Here is a 22,663-nt window from a genome sequence, read left to right as displayed (position 1 = left end):
GAAGCGACTGCCAAGAAAGAACTGTTGTTTAGTCGCTAACACGACTCTGTGCGACCCCAGGGACCGCAGTCTGCCAGGCTCCTCTGTCCATGGGATTTTCCAGGCAAGAATACTGGAGTGGTTTGTCATTACCTTCTCCAAGGGATCTTCCCCACGCATGGATCCAACCCTCATCTCCTGTATTGGCAGGCGTGTTCTTTGCCACTTAACCACCAGGGTAGCCCCGTAGAGAAGCAGGTGTGGGTGCAAATCCCACTGGCCCTCCCTAGTTGGGCGTTCCCCGCCCCCGCCCCCGCCCCCGCCCCTTCGCATGCTCCCTCTCTAGCCGAGGACCGAAGTCCCTTGCGCTGGAACATGACGTCTCCCCCGCCCTCTTTGGAGATAGCCCCGCCCCCTTGCTCCTCCCGCCTTCGGAAGGGTTTCTGCCTTGGCATTTATCATGGACCGTCTGCCTCACATGACACAAGGTGCCCCTGGCACACTAACAGGCTCCAGAGGAACCCAGTTATGTAACTGAAGCAAACCAAATTCCATTTCACACGAACAAGCACTCTTTCCCACGGTCTAACGGGAGCGTGGGCAGAGACGGACCGCCAGAGGGCGTTGGTTGGCGCACAGTGTGACCTCCCCAAGCCCCGCCCCCAGCGGCGCCTTCTAAACACGTCCTTCCGCTCACTTCCTCCTCTTTTCTCTTCTCCGCCATCCTATGTGCGGTTGACTTCTCTCCTCACCATGGTAAGTCCATCCGTTACCATCGGTTCTGGGGTGGCTTTCCAAGACCTGAGATCTCTGCCAGCTCCCCGGCGCCGCGGGCTGCGTCGAGGTGCGGGATCCTTTTTAAGGCCTTTTCCAGAGGAGATGGGAGTTTGACCTCGGCTCCAGCCCGAGGGCCTGGCGGGAAGCGAGCGAGCTAGCACCTAGGGAAGGGCGGGCTGCGCCGGCCCCGCAAGGTCCGAGAGGGCGCTCTCTGGTCCAGGCCGCTACTCAGGCGGGCGGGGATTCCCGTTTTTCCCAAAGCGAACTGTGTTTCTGGGGCAAGAAGTCGAGTGGGCGTCCCAGAAACTGGCCCGACTTCGGGATGTTGTCAGTGACACGCGGGATGTTTCGGTCATCGAAAAGGGAATGTGGACTGCTGGTTTTCGAAGACTTATTAACTTGGGGGCCAGAATCCTTCCACTTGATGAGATTATAGGATTTTTTAGCCCTTTGTTCGGGAACTTGAACGTTACCCCGTTTAAACTTGAGGGACAAGGGGTGATGTAGTGTGAATCTGTGTGTCATTCGGGCGTTCTTCGTAAAATGCTAGCTGCGTGCGGATTTTTCCTGTGGGAAAAACTGGGTTTTTCCTCTAATAGTACCCTGGAAAATTTTAACTGTGTATATGTTTTTAGATGTGGAGAGGATCGGTATCTGGTGTTATACGGTTTTATTAGCAGAAATTTACAGTTGCTGCTATGAGCTGGGAGAGAGGAGTGTAGTCTTTTCCTTTGTGATAACTCCTGTTATGCAAGGGTGTGTTGAGCCCCATTGGTCAGACTTTAAACCAGCACTCAGGCCATTTCTCTGAACTCTACAGCACACCGGGGAGGGAGGTGTTTGGGTTTGGATTAGATGACCCATGGAGAAGGAAATGGCAACCCACTCCAGTATCCTTGCCTGGAAAATCTCATGGACAGAGGAGCCTGGTGGGCTGCAGTCCATGGGGTCGCAAAGAGTCGGACACGACTGAGCGACTAACACTAACTAGATGACCCAAGTTCTTTATGAAAGCCAAAAAACAGCGGGAACTTGGGAAAGTGACATTTTAAGTAGAGTTAGATTTAATACCAAGATGGTCGGTGAGCTGGAACAGGTCTGCCAAATGTCAAGGACTTGGTGTAAGGTGTTTTTTTCTCTTTTTTTGAATGCACCGCATGGCTTGCAGGAATCTTAGTTCCCGACCGGGGATCGAAGGTGGCCCCCTGCAGTGTAAACACAGATTCCCTAACCACTGGCCCGCCAGGGGATTCCCAGTACCCTGGTGTACAAAACAGTGCACTGAAGCTGATTGACTTGCAAGTTGTTAGTGGAAACCATGTGCTCTAGTCCCAGTCTTCAGTGATTGTGGTCCTCTCAGTCCTAGGGTGACAGCAGGGAAGACTGGATCACACCCTAGCCTTGTATCTGCCTTGGGGGAAGTGAGGAACAAAGCAAGGGGCAGTGATGGGTTTAGCATTGAGAAGGTTTTGGGCATATGTTAAGCATTTGAGTATTTGTTGGATTTAGAGAGTTCCCAACTTTTGAATAAGTTCTGGTATTGCTGTTAAATTGATTGCGTTTCCTTCCCAGTCTTCTCACAAGACTTTCAGGATCAAGCGATTCCTGGCCAAGAAACAAAAGCAGAATCGTCCCATTCCTCAATGGATTCGAATGAAAACTGGCAATAAAATCAGGTAAGGACACACTCCCCCACCCATGTGTTTTGTTAAATTTAGGATTACTTTGGGTGCACAGTTGAAAGTTATATGCAGTTTAATTAATTAATCTTGTGCCACCATTCTGAAATTCTTTTTTTTATTTCCTGGTTGCTTTCCCTCTGAGCCAGAACATAAGGTGGCTCTCTCATTACACATCCCAGTGGGAAGACCAGAAACTGTTTTTCTGAAGATTGAAAGACTTGCTTTCCCCTGCAGAATTGAGCTGATGGTTTTAGGAGAAAGACATTACTAGAATTTCTCCAAAGGACCTCTGAGGTCATTTAGGTTAACTCTAGACAAAGCTGGATCTAAGACTCTCCTGCATGCCTTTCAACCAAAGTATTTTCAGAGCATTTTTAAGCTGACACTGTAGGTTGGGCCTAGCAAGTGAGTCCTTGCCAAGATAAACACTGAAGCTCAGGAGTGCAAGATTGTGAAGCTAGTGTAGAAGTCTGATTTGGTTGTATGGCAAATAGAAGTGGGATTAGTTTGCTGATGTGAAGACCAAGGTTGAGGTGTGAATTGTCAGGGCTAAAATGAAGGCCCATTTCCTTGGTTCATTTAGCCAGTTAGACATGTGGAAATCGCAACCCACTGTAGCTTTATAGGCCAATTAATTGCAACCTTTGGTTTATTGTATCCCATCCGTGATGGTAGGACCTGCGTTTGTAGTTGTGAGAAATGAAAGAAATGTATGTAAAATAAAGCTCAGTGCATAGCTCAGTAGAGGGTACCTGCAATTATCAGATGCTGGTCTTTTGCTCTGTGGTCTAACTTTCAAAATGCAGTGAAAGCAGGTTGCAATTACAGTGCTTTCTTTTGTGGAAGTACTGACATTATCCTGCTGAAAGAAAATCTGTTGATCGTTTTTTGATTTTGCCATTTATGGGGGTAAAATCATGACAGATTGACATGAACAATTGATGGCCTTTGAAGTGACTGAGGATATTAATGTATTAACATTATGCAAGAGCTTTTATGTACATGTAAGCCATTATGTAGAATGACTGGTTTGATCTAGTTTAGTAGTTGGGGTTATATATCTCCGTCTGGGTCTGCTCCAGGTCTGTTGAATCAAAAGTAAGTGAGCTTCTCTACTACTTACTCCCAGTAAAGAACGAGTGTGTTTTCCTTAGCCTGGAGTCATTTTGAGAGGTAAAAAATTGATTTGACTAGTTCTTTAACACATCTAGCAAATCATTTTTTACTCTCCAAAAAGAACTCCAAACTTGCTAAAGAAGGGAAAATGGAACCCTTTGCTTTCAAAGATTTTTTTTATGGTACTTTTAAGGCAAAGTTTATGGTGAGTAAGAGCAACTAATTTGAGGTCAGACTGCTTTTGTAACTTGGTATTTCCTTCTGTGTAGGTACAACTCCAAGAGAAGACATTGGAGAAGAACCAAGCTGGGTCTATAAGAAGTGGTCTTAATTAAGACCACTTTTTTAAGCAGCCAAATCACAGTGAGAACATCACTACTGTAATGCTTGGCTCCTGATGTTTTTTATTTCCTAACTATCAGTCTGAGACTCAGTAATAAATATGAAACGTTGGAACTGTTGTATTATATGGTTTGTGATGACGTACTGAATAAATACTCCTGTCAGTTAGGACACGGGGCTGTCCAATGATAGAAATGTTCTCTAGCTACCGAGTACTTAGAAGTACAGCTAGTAAATTAGGAACTGGCTTTTTAAAATTTTGTTGTCTTATTATTGTTCCCTATAACTAGCAGCTCTTAACACCTACTGTAATAGGAAGTACACGTATGTGTCATCCTTGTACCTGAAGGCAGCACTTTTTAAAAATAAACTGGGGGGAGGGATGCTTGCCGCAAGACATGCAGGATCTTTGTTACCCTACCAGGGGTTGAACCCACTTGGCTGCCAGGAAAGTCCCATAAAAAGCATGTTTATATGCTGTTCTATGGTGTGAACCAGGGTTTGGCAAAGTGGTCTCCCGCCTGTTTTTGTACGGCCTGTGTACTAAAGTTATGCATTTTTAAATGGTTGAAAAAATCAAGTATTTTTGACATTTAATAAATTCAAGTTTACCTACCAGGCATTATTCCTAGGTACTTGGGATTAACCAATGGATGGATAGATAAATGTATGTTAGGCTAGTAATAGGCCAATACACAGGCCATAGCTAATGTCTGGGAAAGATGCATGCTCAATTACTCAGTCGTGTCTGACTCTTTGGACCACAGGTGCCTCTGTCTATGGGGTTTTGCAGGCAAGATTAATAGACAGGGTCGCCATTTCCCACTCTGGGGGATCTTCCCCACCAAAGGATCAAATCTCCTGCATTGGCAGGCAGATTCTTTAATCACTGGAGGGAGCTAAAATGCCCTAGTTACCTGTGGAGTTAGGTTGGAACTGCAGCAGGGCAAGGGGGATCCTGTTTGGTGTTATCTGCCTACCCAGTTTGTACACCTCCTGTGCTGGAGCAAGCCAAGAAAGCAAGTGACAGGAGCTGTCAGTGCAGCAAGTGGGGGTAGTGGCCATACATAGCCAAGGGGTCCCTGACTTGTAACCACACTAGGAGACACATGACCACAAGGACCACTGTACTCACCAGAAGTTATAGAGTGGCTGCCAAATAACCAGCCTAGGAACGTGGGCACTACCAACAGATCTTGGAAGCATATTTTCTAGTTTACGAATCCCAGATTTCAAATATTTCTTCTTAGTGCATCAATCTTTGCTTTATATTCAAAGACAGCTGTCACTGTGTGAACAGCAAGGCAGAGGGACTTGATAACAATTGACAGTCATGTGATGGAAATTACTAACCATTTGGGCTTCTCTGGTGGCTCAGAGGTTAAAGCACCTCCCTGCAATGCAGGAGACCTGGGTTGAGAAGATCCCTGGAGAAGGAAATGGCAACCCATTCCAGTATTCTTGCCTGGAGAATCCCATGAAGGGAGGAGTCTGGTAGGCTACAGTCCACGGGGTTGCAACTGAGCTACTTCACTTTCACTTTGGAGTCCTAGGGATACCTCAGCCTTATCATTCAGAGTAGGTGGGAATTCTTGAGCCCAGGGAATTTATGAAAAAGCTAAGGTCACATGGCAGAGGGAGCTTTCTCTACAGACCTTAAAAAGGAGGGTTAAAATTGAAAGAGAAAATGATAGACATTTTGGGTGGGTTGGTTGGCCATGTAAAAGGGGTTTGTTTCTTTTGAGCCTGGGGTTGGACAGGTCCTGGATCCAGTGGCTCCACACCCCACCTTGTTTAGTCGATAAGTCATACTGGACTCTGCAACCCCATGGACTACAGTGCCAGGCTCCCAGTATTTGTTTGCTCCATGGACTAGATCCCTTACTTCCTGAAGGGAGGAATAGGAACTTTGAGACGTGTAGGACTTAACATTTATCTTTAAGAGGTACAGTGTAAGATCAGCTTTTGAAAGACAGTCAACCCCATGGTGACCTAAGAAGCAGGCAGCAGAGTCTGGCCAAGAGTTGGCAGTCTGGAGGAACAGGACTACAGAGTCTGTATTCCAGTTCTGTTGGTGCATCAGCTGTGAGCCTCAGTGTCATCTGCAACATGGGGCCAATGGGACCTCCCTCAAAGGGCTTTGAGGATGAAGTAAATAACGCACAGAAGCAGCTGATTCAATGACTAGGAAAAGGGAGAATAAAGGGGAGTGAGCAGAACTAAAAGTTTTGGTGTGGGCTGTACTCGTGGTCGGTCACTCAGTCTAACTCTTGGGACCCCATGAACTGTAGCCCACCAGGCTTCTCTGTCCATGGGATTTCCCAGGCAAAAGTACTGCAGTGGCAGAGATCAAACCTGTGTCTCCTGCTTTAGCTTCCCTGGTGGCTCAGAGGTTAAAGTGTTTGCCTCCAATGCGAGAGACCCGGGTTCGATCCCTGGGTTGGGAAGATCCCCTGAGAAGGAAATGGTAACCCACTCCAGTATTCTTGCCTGGAGAATCCCATGGACGGAGAAGCCTGATAGGCTACAGTCCATGGGATTGCAGAGTTGGGCATGACTGAGCGACTTCACCTTCACCTTCTTTACCACTGAGTCACCTGGAAAGCCTGGATAAAGCAGAAATAGACACAGGGACTGAAGATGGTGGGAAGGGGCAGGTTGGCATGGGGGGGATCAGGCAGAGCTGGTGTGGAATTGATGCTCAATATCAGCCTTTAGATAGATAGCCATTCCCTATTTCCAGGGTTTGCATTTGGAGTAGAGTAATCCCTTGAGGACTTGGAAAGAAAGGAATAGGGTGACTTAAGAGCTAAAATCCTGGGCCTTACACTTGCCTCTAGTTGAATCCCAGCTCTGTTCCTGAACCAGAGATCCACTGGAGAAGGGATAGGCTACCCACTCCAGTATTCTTGGGCTTCCTTTGTGGCTCAGCTGGTAAAGAATCTGCCTGCAATTCAGGAGACGTGGGTTGGGAAAATCCCCTGTAGAAGGGAAGGGCTACCCACACCACTATTCTGGCCTGGAGAATTCCATGGACTGTAAAGTCCATGGGGTCGCAAAGAGTCGGATATGACTGAGCAACTTGCGCTTTAAGGATTGAATGATAATGTCTGTAAAGGATCAGTTCTACCAGATAATCCTCCCATTTTACAGATGAAAAAAAGTGAAACAGTTCTCAAACAAAATTTTTTTTTTTAAAAAAAAAGCAAATTCCCTGGCAGTCCAGTGGTTAGGACACTGTTTTCCTTGTGGTGACCAGGGTTAAAGAAAAAAAGTTACACAATCCTCATTCCTGCTAACAACCACTAACAGTTTGAGTAACTTATCATGGCAGGTGACTGCTCTCAACAGGAATGTCAATGAGAACCAGGTTGAACAGGGAATTGATTTTTCTTGGAAAGAGCAGGGTGAAATATTAACCATTTACACTTCCCTGAGGGTATTTTACCCTAGAGAAGCAAACATGAAGCCCATGCTTATGTAAAATGTTGAGTATTTGAGGAGCCAGAGGCAAGTATGACCTGCTGGGTATTGCAATCGAGAGCATGCCGTGAGTCTATGCCTGTGCATGTCACATATGCCCATCTAGGAATGCAGGAAGGGAAGGTGGCAAACTCTCAGAAAATGAATCGATCCTTCATTGGGAGCAACTTTCCCCCCCAGGGGACGTTTGGCACTGTCTGGAGACATATTTGGTTGCAAAAAATGGGAGGGGAGGTGCCAGTGGCAGCTAGAGGATGTTTAGCCAAGGATTCTGCAGAGTCGGACACAACTGAGGTGACTTAGCACACACACATGTTGCTAAACATCCTTACATCCATAGGACAGTCCTCTACAACAGAGAAGTGTGTGTGTTTGTGTATGTGTTCACGCGCACTCAGTCGTGTCTGACTCTTTGGACCCCATGGACTGTAGCTTGCCAGGCTCCTTAGTCCATGGAATTTTCCAGGCAAGAATACTGGACTGGAGTGGGTTGCCATTTCCTTCTCCAGGGGAATCTTCCCCACCCAGGGGTCGAACTGCGTCTCCTACATTGGCAGGCGGACTCTTTACCACTTCACCACCTGGGAAGCCCACAACAAAGAATTATCTGACTGAAGATGTCAGTAATGCTGAAGTTGCGAATTCATGGTTTAATAGCACTGCAACCAGCCAGAGTCAGCTTCTTGAGACAGATGTGCTGGGCTCACCACTCCCCCCACCAACCCTTCACACTACTCTTGGGAAAAATCTCACTCTTAACATGGCCCCAAAGGAGTAGGGGTGGCTCCCACCCTCTCTTCACTCAAAGTTGGATCCAGCCGCACCGGGCTCCAGGTCTCTCAAAGCACAGCTCCACCCAACCTCAGCCTTCCCACTGTTACTCCCTTGACTTGGAACATTCTCCCCCTTCACCTGGTGAACTCCCATTCATCCTTCAGTTCTCAAGCTACTTTGCACCTTCTGGTGGTGACCTTCCTTCACTGCCCCTCTCCCCTCAATCTAGTCAGGGCCTGCTGCTTAGCACCTCTTAAATCACCCCTTGAGTTTCCGTCCTGATTGTAACTGTAAAGGTCTATATGTGGTTAGTTAATTGATGTCTATCTCCCTCACTTGACTGAGCTCTACAAGGATAGGTCAGTCTTGCTTATTGCTGATTGCTTTTATGTACCAGCATCTGGCATAACAGAGCTGCCCAATAGATAATTTGTTGAGTGAGGAAAGCAGGCACTCAATAAATTTGTTGAATAAATGAGGAAAGGGATACATACGGAGCAAGAGCAGTACAAAATGTGTGCCTTGACGTGTGTTTACAAGGAGTGAAGGACGAATGACTTGCCTGGGGAGTTGGGAAGGCCTCACCCAGGTTCACAAAGAGGCCAGTGGTGTGTGTGCACGTGCATGCATGGTAGCTAGGCAACTGGGGTTTAAGGTGCTAGGGGAAAAATTGGAGACTCAGGCACATCATGGAAGCTCAGGCATAACTGGTAGGGAAAGGTGAGAACTTCCCAGCACTCACCCTCTGTTGGGGTACCTTGTCACCACACTGCGGGGCCGACGCCTGCCCTTGAATTCTGGTCACTGACGAGGCCACCTGCAGCTGCCTAGAAGCAGCAGGACAGGACTCGTGTCTCACCCTGATCCTAAATGGAACTGTGTTCTCTGGACCAATTTGAATAATTTAGAGTCCAGCAGAGTTGATACTACAGATGTTTCAGAAATGTTCCGTAAGGACAAAGATGCCTATCTTTGAGTGAGAGAAATGATAGAAAAAACGCACCAAAAAAGCCAACACCAACAGCACAGGCCAGGCCAGAGGCATTTTCTAGAAGAAGCAAAGAAAAAGAGAAAGTTTCAAAGTTAACAACTCTCTCCTCTTAACAAAACACCAAAACTCCCACTACTATCAATACTGGAATTACAGGCCATTTAAAAAATTCTCTTGAAATACAACATATACACAGAAAAGTGCCCTTTCCCTAAGTGTGCACCTCAGTGAGTTTTCACAGCGTGAATCTAGCTGTGTCACCACCACCCACATTGTTTCAGTTTGCTGTTTTCTGTGGGTGTTTTCAGAGGCTTCAGGAATACTGAGACATGTCAAGGACACCAGGGATAATCCTGAAACATTAATCTCTGAGCTGTGGGATCTGAAAAAGACATACCTTTTTGACCTGAGACCAAATTCTTTGGTTTGAGTTGCAAGGAGTTCAACCTAGAGTCTAATGTTTCCTCTCTCCAGACACTCAGGGACGAGTCCCAGGTTCTTATCTGGAGCTGCTTGTTCTGCGGGAGCCTTTGTAGCTGCCTTACACACACCCTGGCATCTCTTTCTGAGAGTTCTCTGAGTCACTTATTTGGATGGGTTCCAAACAGCAAAGGGTAGAGGTAACTTTTTCTGTTGTTATCAATTCGTTATTGTGGTTGTAATAAAAATTTTTTGTGTAATTTTTGGTCACACTGTACAGCATGCAGAATCTTAGTTCCCGGTCCAGAGATCAAACCTGAGCCCCTGGCAGTGGAAGCATGGAGTCTTAACCACTGGACTGCCAAGGAAGTCGCTGGAATAAAAAATGTTTAAAAAAATAACTGTAGGGGAAACTGAATGCAAGGTATATAGGAACTTTCTGTAATATTTTTGCAACTTTTCTATAAACCTAAAACTATTTGAAAATAGACTATTGATTTTAAAATAAAATGACCAACCATACATCTAAACCTAGGGGTGAAATTGATTGATTAAGCATGCATTTTAAAGCGCTCAAGGAGACATGCTGATCTGTGAGTGAGTCCCTGGTATGTTTATAAATCACCAAGGCTGTTGAGCTCCACCAATGATGTCTACATCATAAACAACTACCTTAAGGCAGTGACTACTCAAGTTGGTTCCCCATTTGTTGGCAGAGGAAACGCACTGTTTGCTGTTTTTTTCACAGCCCTCTGGGTTGTGCTTTGGTTAATTGCATGGAGACTGCAGAGTGACCGGGAAAGCTCACAGAGCATTGCAGCTGGGCAGGTCTGGGTTTATATCATGTACCTTTCATTCGCTACTTTGGGGAGTTCCTTAAGCTCCCTGAGCATGTATAAAATAGAAGTGAATAATACTGTGCCACAGACTTGCTGTGAAAATTACATGAGATGGCATGTCTAAAGTGTCTAGTCTATTGCCAGAACTTAGTAAATGGTAGCAATCATGTTTCAGAGTTTCTGATGTAAGTTAGTTAGTATTAGTTGCTCAGTCACGTCCTACTCTTTGCAACTCATGGACTGTAGCCCACCAGGTTCCTCTGTCCATGGGATTCTTCAGGCAAGATACTGGAGTGGGTAGCCATTCCTTTCTCCAGGGGATCTTCCTAACCTAGGGATCGAACCCGGGTCCCCCTCATTGCAGGCAGAAGCCCCTCCTGGTATAAACCTATAACCAATATTTTTTCTTCTTTTTTTCTTTTTCGTTCCTTCCTCCCTTCCATCCATCCTTCCTTGTTTCTGTCCTCCCTCCCTGCCCCTCTCCTTCCTCTTTTATTTTTTGACCAGATTGGGGAGGGGATGGACAATATCTGTTTCAGCAGGAAATAACAGAAAGCTGGCACTGGTGTAGACATTCAGGTGCAAACTGAAAACTGAAAGTGAATGGATAAAAAATAAGCTGCTATAAGACTTGTTAAATTAGAGAGAAAGTTGAAGTCTGGAGTCCAGTGCTAAGAAAACAGTTAACAGTCCCAAGAATGTGAGGATGTTCATCTCCAAATAGGAACAGGGAAGAATAACCTTCATTCATTTAACAAATATTTATAGAACATTTACATGTGCCAAAGAGTGTGCCAGCTGCTGGGGTTACAGTGGTGAATAAGTGACACGTGGACGCTCCTGAGGGATCTCATAGTCTAGTCCAGTGGTGACACATATACCCTTGCAAGTTTATTGATTTAATACTTGTGTGTGACTCATGCTTGTGTTTTTTTTTTTATATAATAAATGCATTTTAAAAATGAATGTCATGACCCACTAATAGGTTGCATCTGCAGTTTGAAAAACGCTGATGTGAACTGGGAAGTAGACACATAGACAATGTTGTAAGTGCAATGATAGAGAAGTATTCCTCGGGGTCAAGGGAAGTATTCTGAACTCACATATTTTTAAAAACTTTGGTTAAGGCCGATGCCAAAACAGTATATGTCCCTAGTGTGAGATACATTTTTGCATCTTGAAATCACCAAAGTGACACTCATATGTTTGTAATATGTATACACACATATTTAGCATGTAATTTGTGGACCCCAGAATGACAACATTGTATACAAACAAAAGCTTTGTGTTTTAAAAGACACCTTTTCACTCACATTTTGAAAAACACTAGAGATAGTATGTTTTTCCATTATCAATTGTCGGGTAACAAACTATCCCCAAACAGTGACCTAAAAGGAACATTTTGTTTCTGTAATCATTTTTACTTCCTGGGTTGGGAACTGGAAGCTATGCTCCCAAGCTGGCTTTTACACTCACACGTTGGCTGCCTGGGTGTTGCTTGGCCTTTCTCTCCACATGGCATCTCAGCCACCAGGCCTCTCTGTGTGGCTTGGGCTTCTCAGTGTGGTGATCTCAAGGTAGTCGATTGCTTAGGTTGCAGCTGGCTTGACAGTGTTCCAAGAGACAGGAACAGGAGGCTGTTGCCAGTCTCCAAGGACCCAGAAACTGACAGGAGGACCAGCTTCACGGCTTCTGACCCACACAGTCACACGGGACCCTGTGCTTAGTTTGATGCTCTGCTTTTGTGATCTTGAAATTCTTAATACATTTTTTGGTGGGATCTTTCATGTTCATTGTGGGCTCTGACCAGTATATCTCTCTGGCTGTATTTTGCTGGTCTAAGCACAGAGCCTACCTGGATTCAAGGAAGGGGGATAGAGACCCCACCTGTCATTGGGAAGAGTATCACAGAACTCGTATTTGTCTTTAATCAGTCACAGCATGGTAGGAGAGAGAGCATGGGAATACTGGAATCAGAAATCTGAGGGCTTTCCCTGGTGGTCCAGTGGTTAAGAATCTGCCTTGCAATGCAAGGGACACTGGTTTGATTCCTGGTCTGGGAAGGTCCCACATGCCTTGAGGCAGCTAAACCCATAAATCACAACAACTGAACCAGCACTCTAGAGCCCAAGAGCTGCAATGACTGAGCCCATGCACTGCAACTGCTGAAGCCTAAAACCCTAAAGCTCCACAACTAGAAAAAGCCCGTGTGTGGCAATGAAGACCCACCATAGCTTAAAAAAAATTAATAAATCTTAAGGAAAAAAAAAATCTGAGGCCTAGTCCCAGTTTTACAGCTACAATGAGCCTGTTACTGACAAACCAAGTCACCTTGGGGACTTCAGTTTTCTGCCACTCAAAATGAGGAAATTGGTTCTAGAATTCATGAACCTCTAAGGCCACATTTGTGACTCTCTAAATGTATATCTGATTCATTAGAAAAAGTGTTTCCACAGTGCTCACCAAAAGGAGCATGGGAACAGAAGAGAAATGAGCTCCAAAGGGGGAAAAAAAAAAGCCTGCAAATCTAAATTCAAGCCTCCAGTCCCCACTTGTTCATTCTGCAAATACCTAATGCAGAAGCAGACACAGGGTTCTGGGTGCTGGGCTGCAGCGGTGAGCCGTATCAACAGGTCCCCATCTTCACAGGCTAACAGTCTGCAGGGGACGGGCGAGTGTGCCGACCGCCAGGAACCCTGATGCTAAGTGCTGTGGTGAGGAGGGCACTGGGTCCATGAGAACCTACCCTGAACATGGGAGGGAAGGAGGGGCTGAGGAAGAGCAAGCTGAGCCCCCAAGGCCAAGGAGGAATTAGATCTGGTGGGTGGAGTGTGGTGTGTTCATATCCTACACAGAGGAGACAGACGGTGAAAAGGCCCAGTCAAGAGACACAGATGTATAGAACAGTATTTTGGACTCTGTGCAAGAGGGAGAGGATGGGATGATTTGGGAGAATGGCATTGAAACATGTATAATATCATATAAGAAATGAATCGCCAATCTAGGTTCGATGCAGGGTGCAGGATGCTTGGGGCTGGTGCACTGGGATGACCCGGAGGGATGGTGTGTGGTGGGGGAGGTGGGAGGGGGGTTTGAGATTGGGAACACGTGTACACCCGTGGCAGATTCATGTTGATGTGTGGCAAAAACAATATTGTAAAGTAAAAATAATAATAAATAATAAAAAACTATTTTAGGGACTTGAAAGTCACTCTGTGTGGCAGAAGTATGGAAAGGAGACATCCTTGGGGGTGGTGGGAGAGGGTGCCAAGTGGAAGTAGTGATGAATGAGGAAGCTGGAGAAAAAGCAGAGGCCAGATCACTAGGAGACCGACGCCTTGAGAGAGAGATTGGATTGTGTCTTGAGACCCAGAAAAACATTGAAGGGCTTGAAACTTGACAGACGCCTATCTGGTTTGGGTTTAAGAAGCTACCGAGATTAGTGTGTGGAGTGCTGAGATCAGACTGGCTGGGGATGGGGCAGGACTGGCTAGAAGTAGAGACTAGTGAGAGGCTGTGGTTTGTCATCTGGGTGAAAAAGGATGGTGACCAGCATTAGGGCAGAGGCAGTGGAGGCAGAGTTACATGGGCAGAGGAGAGATTTCCTAGAAGCAACAAGACTTGTGACTGAGTATAAGTGGAAGAGGAAGAGGGAGGTGGCAAGGATGACACCCAAATTTCTGGCTTAAGAAGGTGGATGGTAGTGTCATTTGCTGAGAGGGAAAGACCGTGAGAATACTGTTCTGGTGGGAAAGTAGAGTGAGTAATCAAGCTGGTTCAGTTTGGGTTGTGTATCTAGCTTGGGATGGCCGTAAGCCTTTCAGGTGAAGGTATTCCATAGACAGCTGGAGAGTGAAGATGCGAGTCAAGAGAGAAATGGAGAAAGCTGCTGGTTTTGTTTTGACCCGAGTGACAGCTTGTTTGAATCATGATTTGAAGGGCCCAGAAGGGAAGAAGTAGGAAGACTGAGGGGACTGTATGCAGTCACTGAACCAAAGCTCCCAAGGGCTGAGAAGTAATGACTCAGAACTCAGGATTCGGGATTTGTCTCACAGACAAAGAGACCCCAGGAGTTAAAAGGTCAGACTCCCGAGTCTGGGTTGGAACACTTCATTCTATTACCTTCTGACTGTGAGACTTTTGGACAAGTCACTTGCTTTCCTTGAACCTCAGTTTTCCTTGACTACAAAATGGGGAAATTATGAGAACCTACCTCAGAATTTTGAGCGTGATGTTTAAAGGAGATAATGCATGCAATATGTTTCAGTTCAGTTCAGTTCAGTCGCTCAGTCGTGTCTGACTCTTTGCGACCCCATGAATCGCAGCACGCCTGGCCTCCCTGTCCATCACCAACTCCCAGAGTTCACTCAGACTCACGTCCATCGAGTCCGTGATGCCATCCAGCCATCTCATCCTCGGTCGTCCCCTTCTCCTCCTGCCCCCAATTCCTCCCAGCATCAGTCTTTTCCAATGAGTCAACTCTTTGCATGAGGTGGCCAAAGTACTGGAGTTTCAGCTTTAGCATCATTCCTTCCAAAGAAATCCCAGGATTGATCTCCTTCAGAATGGACTGGTTGGATCTCCTTGCAGTCCAAGGGACTCTCAAGAGTCTTCTCCAACACCACAGTTCAAAAGCATCAATTCTTTGGTGCTCAGCCTTCTTCACAGTCCAACTCTCACATCTGTACATGACCACAGGAAAAACCATAGCCTTGACTAGACGGACCTTAGTCGGCAAAGTAATGTCTCTGTTTTTGAATATGCTATCTAGGTTGGTCATAACTTTTCTTCCAAGGAGTAAGCGTCTTAATTTCATGGCTGCAATCACCATCTGCAGTGATTTTGGAGCCCAAAAAAATAAAGTCTGACACTGTTTCCACTGTTTCCCCATCTATTTCCCATGAAGTGATGGCAATATGTTTGCTGTCAACTAAAAAAAGCCTCCCTCCAAAAAAAAGCCTCCCACAATCTAAAATATGTGAATTATGTTTTATCTGGGGACCTTACTGAGAACTATAGCCCAGGAGACAGCCTCTCAGAGAGCTCTGAGGAAATGTTTCAGAGAAATAAAGGAGGAGCCAGGATATATCAGAGAAGGCGATGGCACCCCACTCCAGTACTCTTAACTGGAAAATCCCATGGATGGGGGAGCCTGGTAGGCTGCCGTCTATGGGGTCACACAGAGTCGGACATGATGGAAGTGACTTAGCAGCAGCAGCAGCAGCAGGATATATAGGAGAAAAAATGGGGGAAAATGTAGTCAAACATGAAAAGATTACTGCTAATCACACAAAAACATCTCAAGTTAATGATTTTAGCGCTTTTCTCTGTATGGGAAAATTCGGGTGTGGGCTATAGAAGTCATTTCTTAGATATGCATCTTAACTAGGGCCAGTATCCAGTTTCTCTCTCTCCAGAATTCGCCTTGCCGTCAAGGCGTTTGCAGTGGCTGCTGGTTTGATGGCAGGAGACATTTTATTTACTAAAACGTCAGGCAACATTTTTTCGTCCACATTACTGTAGTGCCTGGCACACAGTTAACACTGCATCAGTGGTACCTGTCATTACTATATCAAAGCACAGGAAGGGAAAAATGAGTGCACATGAAGGTCAGTTCATAGATTTGATTGCAGGAAGTTGAACAAATTCTTTTTAGGTGGTTTTTATCTTTTTGATGAAATAGAAAATGAGGTTATCTGCTGGTGGGCTACTTGCTAACATTTCTGGGGGGTAGAAAAGCCACTCTTTTGGCACCGAGTAGGATACAGGATAGTCACTATCAACAGAGGGTCAACAGACTACCAGCCACTTAAATCATCAAGACTTGCTTTTATTTTAAAAAAACTTTTTATTTTGTATTGGGGTATAGCCAATGAACAATATTGTGATAGTTTCAGATGAACAGCAAAGGGACTCAGCCATACATATACATGCATCCATTTACCTCAAACTCCCCTCCCAGCCAAGCTGCCACATAACATTGAGCAATTCTCTGGGCTGGACAGTAGGTCCTTGTTGGGTTGAGGGGAAGTGATAGCTAAGGAGTTAGGGGTAGACATGTACACACTGTTACCAATTAAGACTTGCTTTTAAATTAAAGTAAAAATGAAAACAGCGGAATGACTCCTCATTTTGTAGCCTAGTACTAAAACTTGTAGAGTACAGGGAATTCCATGACGGGTCCAGTGGTCAGAGGGCTTCCCAGGTGGCGCTAGTGGTAAAGAAGCTACCTGCCAATGTGGGAGACTTAAGAGATGTGGGTTCCCCGGGTTGGGAAGATCCCCTGGAAGGGGAAATGGCAACCCACTCCAGTATTCTTGCCTGGAGAATCCCATGGACAGAGGAGCCTGGTGGGCTATGGTCCACAGGATCACCAAGAGTCAGACACAACTGAAGTGACAGCACGCACACACGCTAGTGGTTAGGACTTGGCACTTTCACTGCTGTGGGCTTGAGTTCAATCCCTGGTTAGGGAACTAAGATCCTGCAAGCAGTACAGTGTGGCCAAAAACTAAAATAAATTTAACTCAGTTATCATAAAAAAAAAAATCTTGTAGAGTGCATATTCAGAAGTATTTATCTGATTTTTTCCTGTTCTAATATTTTTTAATAAGCTTTATTTTTACAATAGTTTTAGATTTACAGAAAAGTTGAGAGGATAATATAAAGTTCATAGTTTATTCAGATTTTTTTAGTTTTTACCTAATTGCCCTTTTCTGCTCCAAGATCCTATCCAGGACACCACTTGCATATGGTAGTTTTGTCTCAGCGTGGACCCCTGTTCCAAGTTCACAGGACAAAAATCTCTGGAACTGACCAAGCCCCATAGCAACTGTTGCCACGATCCTCCAGATCTAAACTGGACAGTTCCCTGAGATTTTTGTCCTATGACCTTGGTATAGGGCTCCACACCTGTGACTTTGGTATAAGGCTCCACACTTAGGCTCCTCTTGGCTGTGACAGTGTCTCAGACTCTCCTTGTTTTTGATGACTGTTGTTGAACCCACGTGTGTGGGCCCAATGCACAGGGAGGCCTAACAAGCTGAAACATCTGAGTTTAAAGCAGAACTCCTTGCTTGGCAATAAACCTTTCTCTGTTCCAAACACTGATGCTTTGCTTGGTTTGGCCTAGGTGTCAGGCTCATGAACTTGGGTTCAACAACATGACCTTGACAGGTTGTTGTTTTGTTTAAGTATGTGACTATTTTTGGTTTCACACAGGGTCTTTGTTGCTGTGCGAGGACTTCTCTTGTTGCTGAGCATGGGCTATAGAGCTGCAAACAGGCATAGTTGCTCCATGGCATTTGGAATCTTCCCAGACCAGGGATCGAACCCATGTCCCCTGCATTGACAGGTGTATTCTTAACCACTGGACCACCAGGGAAATCCCCAACCTTGACAGTTTTGAGGCATACTGGTCAAATATTTTGTAGGATGCCCTTCTATTGGATTTTGTTTGATGCTTTTCTCATTATGAGACTGGTTATAAGTTTTGGGGAAGGAAGATCACAGAGGTTAAGGGCTGTTCTTATCAGGTCATTTCAAGAGTATGTACTCTCACCATGATTTATCACTGTTGATATTAACCTTGATCAACTGGCTGAAGCAGTGTTGATCAGGTTTCTCCACTGTACAGTTACTCTATTTTCCCCCTTTCCAACTGTACTCTTTGAAAGGAAGTCAGCACATGCAGGTCTCTTAAGAAGTGGGGAGTTATGCTCCCCTTCTTTAACTCTTCAAGTGTTGAGTATCTCCATAAATTATCTGAAATTTTTCTGCATGGGAGATTTGTTTCTTATTCCCTATTTATTTATCCTATCATTTCTTTATATCAAGATGGACTTGTGGATGCTTATTTTATACTTATGATATAATCCAATACTCCCCCAGCCCAGAATCAGCCATTTCTTCAAGCAAAACAAGAAACCTTGATTCCTTTTATTGAAGAATGGTATTTAGAAACCACTATCAGGGCATTAGATGTGTTCTATCTGAATAAACTTTAATTTGATCACAAATTTATTATCCCGGAGTAACATAGTTGCTTTTGGTATGAGTCAAGGTTCACCCAGAGAAGCAGGACCAGTAGGAGATAGATGTTAAGGGATTTATTGCAAGAAATTGGCTTCTGCAATTATGAGGACCGAAGAGGCAAACTGGGAATTCCCAGGGCAGGCCTTCAAGAAAGCAGATAGGACTTCATGGGCACCAGCCATCCACTGGCTGAAGTTGCTGTCTAACAGAAGAATTTCTCTTGAGGCTTTGCAACTGATTAAATCAGGCCCATTCAGATTATCAATAATAATCTCCTTTACTTCAAGTGAGCTAACTATGGACTTTAATTACATCTGGAAAATACCTTGACTGAAACACCTAGATTAGTGTTTGAGTGACTGGTAGCCTTGCCAAGTTGACATATCAAAAGACTATCAATCCAGGAGGACCTTATCTGTTGAGTGTGTTCCATAAAGTACATTTTCTGGATGACTGAGAAGTATACCCTGATGAACCCCAGGTTTTAGACTGTTACTTATTTAGGAAGCATCATAAACTTCTCTGCCTTCTTCAGTGGAGATACTAAACAATTTAGTCTGGTTGTAATGACCCAGGGCCCCTATGTGAACACCGTTTATCACACTGAACTGAGCTTACAGGGATGCTTCAGGGACTATGAGGCCTGGAAGGAGCCTTATCTCCACATCCGGGGATTCATTGCTCTAGCTCTTTTAGTTCCTCTGTCAGCTTTCTATTTATCTACTTTTTCCTCTTTCCCTTTCTGAAAGCTGCCCCTCCTCACTTCTCTTGCATTAATTCAATAACTCCGTGTGTGTTCTCACTGCTCTCAAATCTAAGAGGATATTTGTCTCTGGTTTTTTCTGTTTTTTTTTTTTTTTAAATTATTTTTTAAGTAACAGCTTTATTAAGGTACAATTCACAGACTATACAATTCACTCATTTAAAGTGTAGAGTTCAGTGGTTTTTACTATATTTACAGATATGTGTAACCATTACCACAGTCAATTTTAGAACATTTTTGTCACCTTGAAAAGAAATTTCCAATAGAAAGCCCAGAAACAAACCCACGTACTTATGGTCAATTAATCTATGACAAAGGAAGCAAGAAAATACAATGGGAAAAATACAGTCTCTTCAATAAGTGATGCTGGGAATACTAGATAGCTACATGCAAACAAATTAAATTAGAGCATTCTCTAACATCATATACAAAAAATAAACCCAAAATTAAAAAAAAAATTCAAAATGGATTAAAGACATAAATGTAAGACCGGATACTTTAAAACTCCTAGAGGAAAACATACACAGAACATTCTTTGACATAAATCACAGCAATATTTTTGGATCTGCCTCCTAGAGTAATGGGAATAAATTAAAACCAAAAATAAACAAATGAGATCCAATTAAACTTAAAAGCTTTTGCATAGCAAAGGAACCCATAAACAAAAGAAAAGACAGCCTATCAACTGGGAGAAAATATTTGCAAATGATGCTACTGACAAGAGATTAATTTCCCCAAAAATGCTAACAACTCATATAGTTTAATATAAAAAAAAAACCAATGTCAGACTTCCCTGCTGGTCCAGTGGTTAAGACTTCATGGTCCCAATGCAGGACGTCTTGGTTCAGTTCTTGGTCAGGGAACTAGATCCCACATGCAACTAAAGATTCCACATGCTGCTACAAAGATTGAAGATCCCAAGTGCCACAACTAAGACCTGGCACAGCCAAATAAATGAATAAAAATATTTAAAAACCCAACCCAACCAAAAAATGGGCAGAAGACCTAAATAGACATTTCTCCAAAGAAGACATACAGATGACCAACAAGCACATGAAAAGATGCTCAATATCACTCACTTTTTCATTGTAGTTTGTAAACCAAAACTACAATGAGGTATCACCTCACACCAGTCAGAATGGCCATCATTAAAAAGTCTACAAAAAAAAAAAAGTCTACAAACACTAAATGCTGGAGAGGGTGTGGAGAAAAGGGAATCTTCCTGCACTCCCTGCATTCCCTGGTAGGAATGCAAACTGGTGCAGCCACTGTGGAAAACAGTATGGAGGTTCGTTAAAAAAGTAAAACTAGAGCTACCATATGATCCTGCAGTCCCACTCCTGAGCATATATCCAGAGAAAACTCTAATTCGAATAGATACATGTACCCCAGTGTTCATTGCAGCATTATTTGCAATAATAAAGCAATCTAAATGTCCATCAATGGAGGAATGGATAAAGAAGTAGTACAGATATATATTGGAAAATTAGCTATAAAAAAGAACTAAATAATGCCATTTGCAGTAACATGACCTAGAGATTATCATATTAAGTATATCAGACAGAGAAAGACAAATACATTGCTTATATGTGGAATCTAAAAAAAGATACAAATGAATTTATTTACAAAACAAAAATAGTCACAGGCATAGAAAACAAACCAAAAAGGATTAGGGAAAAAAAGAGGATTAGATGGAGAGAAATTAGAAGCTTGGGATAAACATATACATACTACTATATATAAAATAGATAAACAACAAGGACCTACTGTACAGCACAGGGAATGATATGCAATCGTGTAATAACCTATAATGGGAAAGAATCCGAATGCAGGATCTCATTTCCCCAACCGGGGATTGAATCCTTGCCTCCCATAGTGGAGGTGCAGAGTCTTAACCACTGGGCCCAGGGAAGTCCCAATAAAAAAAAATGATTAAAGAAATGTCCTACCCTTTAGCTATCACCCCCCTCCCATCCCTCATCCTCTTCAATGCTAGGCAATCATTAGTCTTCTTTCTGTCCCTATGGATTTGCCTATTCTGGACATTTCATATTAATGGAACTATATAATATGTGGAATTTTGTGACTAGCTTATTTCACTTAGCACATATTTTCAAGGATCATTCATGTTATAGCAAGAATCAATTGTGGTTTAGTCGCCAAGTCATGTCAGACTCTTTTTTGACCCCATGGACTGTAGCCTGCCAGGCTCCTTCTCTCCATGGAATTTTCCAGGCAAGAATCCTGGAGTGGGTTGCCATTTCCTTCTCCAGGGACTCTTCCCAACCCAGGGATCAAAACCGTGTCTCCTGCATTGGCAGGCGGATTCTTTACCACTGAGCCACCAGGGAAGCTGGCATGAATCAGTACTTCATCACTTTTCATGACTGGATAAGATTCCATTGTATGGCTACATCACATTTTGTTTGTCCTTTCCTCTGTTGATAGAAAACAGCATTGTTTCCATCTTTTGGTTATTATGAATAATACTGCTATGAACATTCACATATGTTTATATTTTCATGTCTCTTGGGTAGCTACCTAGGAGTGGAGTTGCTCAGTCTTATGGTAAATAGGTTCTGGTACCAACTCGATGGACATGAGTTTGAGTAAGCTCCAGGGGTTGGTGATGGACAGGGAAGTCTGGCATGCTGCAATCCATGGGGTCGCAAAGAGTCAGACACAGCTGAGCAACTTGAACTGACTGAACTGAACAACGAACAATTTTCCAACACCAGCTGAGTGTTCTACAATGCAACTCATTTCTGACACTACACGTAGACAGCATCAGATTCCATAGGTCCAAGGTTCAATCCCACAAGACTGTCCCTGCCCCCACCCCTTCAGATACTTGTCACAACCCCAGACTCTCACCTGTGCTTCTGACTGACAGGCTATAGATGGGAGCTTCCAACTACCACAGCCCTTGGGTTTCACAGGCCAGTTGCAAGTGCAGGTTGTTACCTGTACTGATCGACTGGCTATAAATCAGAGATCCCCTGCTTGGGATCGATTCATTTGCTAGAGAGGCTCACAGAACTCTGAGAAACATCCTGTGTACTAGATCACTGGTTTATTATAAAATGATGTAACCCAGAAACAGCAAGATGGAAGAGATGCAAAGGGCAAGGTATGAAGAACAGGTTAAGCGCTTCCATGCCCAATCTGAACACGCCATGTTCCCCAAATCACCGTGTGTTTAACCAACCTGGAAACTCTCCAAACCCTGTCCTTCATTGGGCTTCCCTGGTGGCTCAGCAGTAAAGAATCTGCTTGCAATGCAGGAGACCCAGGTTCAATCCCTGGGCAGGTAAGATCCAGGGGAAGATCCCCTGGAGGAGAGCATGGCACTCCGGTATCCTTGCCTGGAGAATTCCCATGGACTGAGGAGCCTGGTGGGCTACAGTTCATAGTGTCACAAAGAGTCAGACATGACTGAAATGACGTAGCACACACGCACTAA

At 44.3% G+C, this 22,663-nt stretch overlaps 1 non-coding gene across 1 annotated transcript; it reads left to right on the top strand.

The window, feature by feature from the left end:
• Nucleotides 1–3,246: 3,246 nt before the first annotated feature.
• Nucleotides 3,247–3,378, top strand: LOC128070666 (small nucleolar RNA SNORA69). Its single transcript, XR_008201640.1, has one exon. It is a non-coding gene; the product is annotated as a small nucleolar RNA SNORA69 (small nucleolar RNA).
• The last annotated feature ends 19,285 nt before the right edge of the window (nucleotides 3,379–22,663 follow it).

Source organism: Budorcas taxicolor, chromosome X (assembly GCF_023091745.1).
Source record: "Budorcas taxicolor isolate Tak-1 chromosome X, Takin1.1, whole genome shotgun sequence".
NCBI classification, from domain to species: Eukaryota; Metazoa; Chordata; class Mammalia; order Artiodactyla; family Bovidae; genus Budorcas; species Budorcas taxicolor.
Note: the sequence above shows the minus strand (reverse complement) of the source record. Positions and strands in the feature narration are given on the sequence as shown.